The sequence below is a fragment of the Heptranchias perlo genome, unplaced genomic scaffold (genome assembly GCF_035084215.1).
Source record: "Heptranchias perlo isolate sHepPer1 unplaced genomic scaffold, sHepPer1.hap1 HAP1_SCAFFOLD_60, whole genome shotgun sequence".
NCBI classification, from domain to species: Eukaryota; Metazoa; Chordata; class Chondrichthyes; order Hexanchiformes; family Hexanchidae; genus Heptranchias; species Heptranchias perlo.
The window spans coordinates 761,817-771,251 of NW_027139623.1; the positions used below are offsets into that span (position 1 = coordinate 761,817).

General features: G+C 46.7%; 1 non-coding gene across 1 annotated transcript; it reads left to right on the top strand.

The window, feature by feature from the left end:
* The first annotated feature begins 8,798 nt into the window (after positions 1–8,798).
* On the top strand, positions 8,799–9,008 carry LOC137316857 (small nucleolar RNA U3). Its single transcript, XR_010961633.1, has one exon. It is a non-coding gene; the product is annotated as a small nucleolar RNA U3 (small nucleolar RNA).
* Positions 9,009–9,435: the final 427 nt, after the last annotated feature.

The following is a 9,435-nucleotide window of genomic DNA, read 5'->3' on the forward strand; positions in this document are numbered from 1 at the left end:
CAATGGTTGAATTTATTGTTTGGATTGTGTGATTGGGACCTATAGATTAGATTTCCTCTAACACTCTGCTGCAGTCTCTCCCTGTGAATCCCAGCCTCTCCTCCCACTGCAATGAATCCTCTGTCTCGTCATCCGTTGCTTCATTTGATCCGCTTTCACAAACCATCTGCTCCTCACTCCCCTCCACCTCCTACATGTCCTTTTCCTTGTCTCCCTCCCAATCTCACTTACTGGCTCGGTCTCCAGCTGCCTTTCCCTGATTAGTGCCAATCCCTGTCGGCTCTCTTCACCCAGAGGAACAAACCAGTTGCACCCCCACTCCCCCGTCCGCTCAACTTCCCGACATTTCGCTCTCATTCCATGTACATCTGGAGCCCAAATCTGGCTTTAATCCGCTGGAATCCCGATCGGTAAAACCCCTTCTCTTTCCCCATCGGCACTGCGCCCTCGCTCAGCCCTTCCAGGCGTTACGGCGCTCACCTTATTCACTTTCTATATCGATTTCCCAATTCATTATTGATCATTGTATTTAAAAACATCTCTCTACCCGAAAGTGCTGCCCAGGTCAGTGAATCACTTTCCACGCTTCGATGCAGCAACAAAGCTGGAAATTTCACCCCAGATCCTCTCAAACTGCTGCTTTGGCTCCAGATCTGTTCAGTAATTTCTCTCCTTCCTTTTCTCTCTCTTACAGTTAACTTGGTGGCGATTGTGATCCTGTCCCGAGGAAAGTGCGGACTCTCCAAATGTATCACTCGCTACCTGGTGGGAATGGCGGCGGCCGATCTCCTGGTCGTTATCACTGATCCGATATTGAGGGAAACGAGTATGATTTATTTCCCAGGTTCATTCCTGGACATTACTCCCGTGTGTAGTCTCGTTGACTTCCTGTTTTTTGCAACCACCGGCGTTTCTGTCTGGCTCACAGTCGCTTTCACCTTTGATCGATTTGTGGCCATTTGTTGTGAGAAGCTGAAAACTAAATATTGCACCGAGAAAACGGCGGCTGTGGTTCTGGGAACAGTGAGTGTGCTGAGCTGTTTGGAGAGTCTCCCCTGGTACTTTATATATAAACCTAAATTTATAATTGATAATGTTCCCTGGTTTTGTGTGCTTCAATACTTCCCCCGCATGGGTCGCATTTGAGTTGTTTCACCGCATTTTAACCCCTTGTGTCCCGTTCTGTCTGATTTTGCTGCTCAATGTTCTGACGGTCAGACGTATTTTAGTGTCTAGCCGAGTCCGCAGGGGACTCCGGGGTCACAGCAATGGAGAGAATCACAAGGATCCAGAGATGGAGAACCGAAAGAAATCCATCATTTTACTCTTCAGTATATCGGGCAGTTTTTTATTGTTATGGGTGACACTGGTTGTAATTTCCATCTATCAGCGAATTACAAACAGTTATTCTTACTCCCCCACTGACCCTCTTTATATCACAGTACACATAGCAGGAATGCTGCAGATTCTCAGTTCCTGCACAAACACGTGTATTTATGTCCTGACTCAGACTAAATTCAGAGCGGAGCTGAAGAACGCGGTGAAATACCCACTGATTCTAATTGTTAAATTAGTTAAATTATAGTAAGTGCTGCAGGGTTTCAAGCACTGGAACTAAATCCCATTTCATATTCTTTCCCCTACACTTCCCACTAGACGGAAAATACATTTTATATTAGCAGCACTGAGCCGGGAAATGATCTTAAATCTGATTTTGGTATTATATTTTATTGATAATCTGACCTATTTAGGCAGGGTTTGTTCTGCGGGCGACACTTGAATTTTTGTTCAAAAAGACCACTCCAAAGAGCTCAGCTGGACTTCAACTAAATGGCCGCCCTTCACCGATAACAAAATGGGCAAACCTGGAAATCACAGTCACTGCTGTGCATCTGATCAGAATGGTTTCACGCTATATAAATGGAGAGACAGAATGACAGCGATAAAAAGACAGACAGAGAGACAGAAGACAGGGTTACGTTATTGAACCAGGAGAGCCTGAGACACATGGGGCACAGGGGGAGCGGGAGACAGGCTATGAGGGGGAGCCTTTGGTTACATTATGGGACCAGTGACACTGAGACACACACACACACACACACAGACTGTACAGTCAGGAGAAACGTGTCTCTTGTACGCACATTGATGTTGAATTGAGCTGAACTGTGCCACAAATTAATACGGGATTAAATATTCAATTCAAATCAGTTTTCTCCAGAGCTTCATAACTTTGCTTCAATATGCCTTGTCAGAAGTGGATAGAATGAGAGAGAGTGAAAGACGGTGAGAGTTAGAGGGAAAGAGAGAGACATAATGAGAGAGAGTGTGAGAGGGTGTTAGAGAGACGGAGAGAGAATAAGAGAGAGAGATAATGAGAGACAGTGCGAGAGGGTGATAGAGAGACAGAAAGAGTGAGAGAATGAGGGAGAGTGAGAGAGGTTGAGAGAGCGAAAGACACAATGAGGGTGAGTGAGAGACGTTGATGGAGAGAGAGAGAAAATAGGAGAGATTGGGAGAGGATGATAGAGAGAGAGCGAGAGGGAATGGGAGAGAGTGAGAGAGGGTGGTAGAGAGAGAGAGAGAGACTGAAAGAGAGGGAGAGAGGGTGATAGAGAGAGAGAGAGATAATGAGCGAGAGTGAGAGAGGGTGATGAACAGATTCAGAGTGGGTGATGGGGTGATAGAGAGGGAGAGAATGAGAGTGAGAGAGGGAGATAGAGAGAGAGGCAGAGAGAGAATAAGAGGGAGTGAGAGAGGTGATAGACAGAGAGAGAATGAGAGATTGAGAGAGGTTTATAAAGGGAGAGAGGGAATGAGACAGCGTCAGACAAGGTGATAGAGAGAGAGTGAAAGAGTGTGAGAGAGGGTGATAGAGAGAGAGGGTGATAGTGAGAGAGAGAAAACATGAGAGTAAAAGAGAGAATAAAACAGAGAGAATCAAGCATGCAGACAGGAAGAGAGATACCGTGGGAGAGAGGGATTGTTAGGGTAGATTACAAAGGAGAATATGAAATGTAGGGGTCGGGTTTGCGTTTCTTTACTGAAGTAATATCAGTTCAATCCGGGTGGAATCGTCAGAATCTGGGCAAAAGATTGGGGGAATTTTAAACGTCAGGGAGTTGCACCCAAAACCACTTCGGTTGGTATTTTCAGCCATCTTTTAAGCTGGTTGAAGATTCAATTGTCCAGGATCACGTCTCGCCCACAGAAATGACCAGATCCCCACGTCGACATTGTGAGACTCCACCAATTGCGTTGGTTCGGGAAGCTCTTCAAATTGTTCTCATTTTCTTAGACACATAGAAATTAGTGGGCACTGTTTAAAATGTTCTTCACGTCAAAAATGTTGTTACTAGGGAATTGACTGATGTACACCAATGAATCAAGTAAATGGTTTAGCTGTTTAAAGTCCTTTTCATTTATTATAAGCCAGGTTACTCACAGGTGAAGGACGCAACTTATTATTAAAAATGCTTATTTTTGGTGATAATCCCCATTATTAATTTTATTAATAAAACTGCACCAGGTTACTACTCCTAAAAACGTCAAGCAATACTTTTTAATGGAAAGAACATTTTAAAAAATTAATGCATTGTATCATGCTGACCGATCACGCTGCTTTATTGAAGATTTCATGTTTATGTTGATGCAAATAAATTTTACTGGAAAATTGGGAGGACCTGATCCCTGGTCTGTGCTGATTCTTTCATGGTTAACTGGGTAAAGGCCCTGATCACTGGTCTGTGCTGATCCATTGAGAGTTTACGTGGTAAAGGCCCTGATCCCTGGTCTGTGCTGATTCTTTCATGGTTAACTGGGAAAAGGCCCTGATCCCTGGTCTGTGCTGATTCTTTGATAGTTTACGTGGTAAAGGCCCTGATCCCCGGTCTGTGCTGATTCACTGATAGTTTACGTGGTAAAGGCCCTGATCCCTGATCTGTGCTGATTCTCCGATAGTTAACTGGGTAAATGCCCTGATCACTGGTCTGTGCTGATTCACTGATAGTTTACTGGGTAAAGACCCTGATCCCTGGTCTGTGCTGATTCACTGATAGTTTACTGGGTTAAGGCCCTGATCCCTGGTTTGTGATGATTCTCCGATAGTTTACTGGGTTAAGGCCCTGATCCCTGATCAGTGCCGATTCTCTGAGTGATTATTAGGTACAGGCCCTGATCCCTGGTCTGTGCTGATTCTCTGAGGGATTAATCAGTAAAGGCCCTGAACCCTGGTCTGTGCTAATTCTCTGATAGTATTTCTTATTCGTTCATGCGATGTGGGCGTCTCTGGCAAGGCAGGCTTTTATTGCCCATCCCTAATTGCCCTTGAGAAGGTGGTCGTGGTGAGCCGCCTTCTTGAACCGCTGCAGTCCGTGTGGTGAAGGTTCTCCCACAGTGCTGTTAGGAAGGGAGTTCCAGGATTTTGAACCAGCGACGATGAAGGAACGGCGATATATTTCCAAGTGGGGATGGTGTGTGACTTGGAGGGGTACGTGCAGTTGGTGTTGTTCACATGTGCCTGCTGCTCTTGTCCTTCTAGGTGGTAGCGGTCGTGGGTTTGAGATGAGCTGTCGAAGAACCCTTGGCGAATTGCTGCAGTGCATCCTGTGGATGGTCCACACTGCAGCCACTGTTCGCCGGTGGTGAAGGGAATGAATATTTAGGGTGGTGGATGGGGTGCCAATCAAGCGGGCTGCTTTGTTCTGGATGGTGTCGATCTTCTTGAGTGTTGTTGGAGCTGCACTCATCCAGGCAAGTGGAGAGTATTCCATCACACTCCTGACTTGTGCCTTGTCGATGGTGGAAATGCTTTGGGGAGTCAGGAGGTGAGTCACTCGCCGCAGAATATCCAGCCTCTGACCTGCTCTTGTAGCCACAGTATTTATGTGGCTGCTCTAAGTTTCGTGTTGATGGTGGGGGATTCGGCGATGGTAATGCCGTTAAACGTCAAGGGGATGTGGTTAGACTCTCCCTTGTTGGAGATGGTCATTGCCTGGCACTTGTCTGGCACGAATGTTACTTGCCACAACTCAGCATAGGTATTGCTGCATGCGGGCACCGAATGCTTCATTATCTGAGGGGTTGAGAATGGAACTGAACACTGTGCAGTCATCAGCGAACATCCCCATTTCTGACCTTATGATGGAAGGAAGGTCATTGATGAAGCAGCTGAAGATGGTTGGGCCTAGGACACTGCCCCGAGGAGCTGCTGCAGCAATGCCCTGGGGCTGAGATGATTGGCCTCCAACAACGACTGCCATCTTCCTTTGTGCTAGGTATGACTCCAGCCACTGCAGAGTTTACCCCTGATTCCCATTGTCTTAAATTTTACTAGGGCTCCTTGGTGCCACACTCGGTCAAATGCTGCCTTGATGTCAAGGGCAATCACTCTCACCTCACCTCTGGAATTCAGCTCTTTTGTCCATGTTTGGGCCAAGGCTGTAATGGCATCTGGAGCCGAGTGGTCCTGGCAGAACCCAAACTGAGCATCGGTGAGCAGGTTATTGGTGAGCAAGTGCCGCTTGATGGCACTGTCGACGACACCTTCCATCACTTTGCTGATGATTGAGAGTAGACTGATGGGGCGGTAATTGACCGGATTGGATTTGTCCTGCGTTTTGTAAACAGGACATACCTGGTCAATTTTTCACATTGTCGGCTAGATGCCAGTGTTGTAGCTGTACTGGAACAGTTTGACAAGAGGCGTGGCTAGTTCTGGAGCACAAGTCTTCAGCACTACAGCCGGGATGTTGTCGGGGCCCATAGCCTTAGTTATATCCAGTACATTCATCCGTTTCATGAAATCACGTGGTTTGAATCGAATTGGCTGAAGACTGGCTTCTGTGATGATGGGGATATTGGGAGGAGGCCGAGATAGTTCACCCACTCGGCACTTTAGTTGAAGATGGTTGCAAACGCTTCAGCCTTGTCTTTTGCCCTTACGTGCTGGACTCTGCCATCATTGAGGATGAGCATGTTAACGGAGCCTCCTCCTCCCGTTAGTTATTTAATTGTCCACCACCATTCACAATGATTGTAGCAGGACTGCAGAGCTTTGATCTGATCCGTTGGATATGTAATCGCTAAACTCTAGTCTATAGCATGGTGGTTCCGCTGTTTAACATGCATGCAGTGCTGTGTTGTAGCTTCTCCAGGTTGGTACCTCATTTTTAGGTACGCCTGGTGCTGTTCCTGGCATGCTTTTCTACACTCCTCATTGAACCAGGTTTGATCACATGGCTTGCTGGTATTGGTAGAGTGAGGAATATGCCGGGCCATGGGGTTACAGATTGTGCTGGAATACAATTCTGCTGCTGCTGATGGCCCACAGCGCCTCATGGATGCTCAGTTTTTAGCTGCTATGTCAGTTCGAAATCTATTCCATTAAGCACGGAGGTAGTACTACACAACACGTTGGACAGTGTCCTCAGTGTCAAGACAGGACTTCGTCTCCACAAGGACTGTGTGGTGGTCACTCCTACCAATACTGTCATGGACAGGTGCGTCTGCGACAGGTAGAATGTTGAGGACGAAGTCAAGTAAGTTTTTCCCTCGTGTTGGTTTGCTCACGACCTGCCACAGGCCCAGTCTGGCATCTATCTCCTTCAGGACTCGGCCACTTCGGTCAGTCATGGTGCTACCGAGCCACTCTTGGTGATGGACATTGAAGTCCCACACCCAGAGTACATTTTGTGCCCTTACTACCCTCAGTGCTTCCTCCAAGTGGTGCGCAACCTGGAGGAGGAGTGATTGATTAGCTGAGGGAGAGTGGTAGGTGGTAATCAATCGGAGGCTTCCTTATCCATGTTTGACCTGATGGCATGAGACTTCTTGGGGTCCAGAGTCAATGGAAATGGCTCCCAGAGCCATTCCCCTGACAATATACAAGTGTGCTCGAAGCCCAGGTTCGTCTGTCCTGCCGGTGGGACAGAAGTTAACTGTAAATCAATGATCACAGTTTCAGGTTCATAAACTCACTATGTGAAGCAATGATCACAGTGCTGGATCACCCACCCACTGTGTGGATCAATGATCACAGCACCTGGTCACCCACTCACTGTGTGAAGCAATGATCACAGTGCTGGGACACCCACCCACTGTGTGGATCAATGCTCACAGAACCTGGTCACCCACTCACTGTGTGAATCAATGATCACAGTGCTGGGACACCCACTCACTGTGTGAATCAATGATCACTGTGAAGGGACAACCACCCACTGTCTGAATCAATGATCACAGTGCTGGGGCACCCACTCACTGTGTGAATCAATGATCACTGTGAAGGGACACCCACCCACTGTCTGAATCAATGATCACAGTAACTGGTCACCCACTCACTGTGTGAATCAATGATCACAGTGCTGGGATACGCACCCACTGTCTGAATCATTGATCACAGTACCTGATCACCCACCTACTGTGTGAATCAATGATCACAGTGCTGGGTCACCCACCCACTGTGTGAATCAATGATCACTGTGCTGGGTCACCCACACACTGTGTGTATCATTGATCACAGTACATGATCACCCACCTACTGTGTGAATCAATGATCACAGTGCTGGGTCACCTTCCCACTGTGTGAATCAATGATCACAGTGCTGGGACACCGACCCACTGTGTGAATCAATGATCACAGTGCTGGGTCACCCACCTACTGTGTGAATCAATGATCACAGTGCTGGGACACCCACACATTGTGTGAATCAATGATCACAGTGCTGGGACACTCACCCACTGTGTGAATCAATGATCACAGTGCTGGGACACCCACACACTGTCTGAATCAATTATCACAGTGCTGGGTCACCCACACACTGTCTGAATCAATGATCACAGTACCTGGTCACCCACCCACTATGTGAATCAATGATCACAGTGCTGGGTCACCTTCCCAATGTGTGAATCAATGATCACAGTGCTGGGACACCCACTCACTGTGTGGATCAATGATCAAAGTGCTGGGACACCCACTAGCTGTGTGGATCAATGATAAAAGTGCTGGGACACCCACTCACTGTGTGGATCAATGATAAAAGTGCTGGGTCATCCACACACAGTGTGAATCAATGATCACAGTGCTTGGTCATCCATCCACTGTGTGAATCAACAATCACATTGCTGGGTCATCCACCCACTGTGTGAATCAACAATCACATTGCTGGGTCATCCAACCACTGTGTGCATCATTTGGCCTTGATAGTTTTGATGCTGAGAGGTTGTTTCCCCTGGCTGGAGAATTTAGAACTGGAGGGCATCGTCTCAGGATAATGGGTCGGCCATTTAAGATTGAGATGAGGAAGAATTTCTTCATTCAGAGGGTGGTGAATCTTTGGCATTCTCTATCCCAGAGGGCTGTGGATGCTCAGTCGTTGAATATATTCAAGGATGAGATGGATAGATTTTTAGACTCGAGGGGAATCGAGGGATATGGGGATCGGGCTGGAAAGTGGAGTTGAGGTCGAATATCAGCTATGATGTGATTGAATGGCAGAGCAGGCTCGCGGGGCCGGATGGCCTACTTCTGCTCCTATTTCATATATTCTTATGTTCTTATGATCAGGACAGTTGCTGGAGACTGGTATCTACTTTATGCAAATTAGTACCTGCTGGGTAATGGCAGTCCGACAGAAACGGTTTTTCTTTTCCAAACAATTATAAGTTTACAAAGGGTGAAGCGTAAATTAATTGTGTTAATATTCGAGTCCCTACCCGGTGCTGTGAATGGTCAAGAAATGGGCAAGCCTATATTAAAGGGGGCTCGCTGAGGTTCGAGAGCTGTGTTGCGGCGTTTCTTCTGTATGGCTATACTTTTAGGGATCATCTTTATAATTTGTCAGCTTGAGAAATGTGTTCTTGAAGTGTTTGGTCTCACAAGCCACGATGAGGCGATAGAGTTTTTCCTTCTGAGCGTGAAGTTGATTGTAAGTGTTGCTTTATACCAACGCTTGTAACCATTGATGACCGTTCCTATCTCTTAGTGTGGAAGAAGGAAGCACATTCTGAGTGGTTAGTCTTTTCAAAGCTCAAATATAGCAATATTTATCCATCAATTATTTTGTATTGGCAGGTGTTTCTCTCTAGCGAGAGTGTAAATCTTTGCCATCTCAACCGAACTCGTGCTGCTATCTGTTGCTTTCCCCTCCTTTTGTCGGTTTTGAACTCATCAGTAAGAGTTTGCACTGAACTGATTCGGCATAGTCGCTGAAATAACGTAGTTAATGGAGCACAAAATCTAGGCTTGCAGTACTGATTAAAACGATGCCCCGCCTGCCATCTCAGGTGGATGTAAAAGATCGCATGACACTATTTCGAAGAACATGAGGGGAATTCTCCCAGGTCTCCTGGTCAATGTTTAGCCCTCAACCAACATCACTAAAACAGGTTATCTGCCTAATACACCATTACTGTTTGTGGACCTTGCTGTGAGCAAATTGG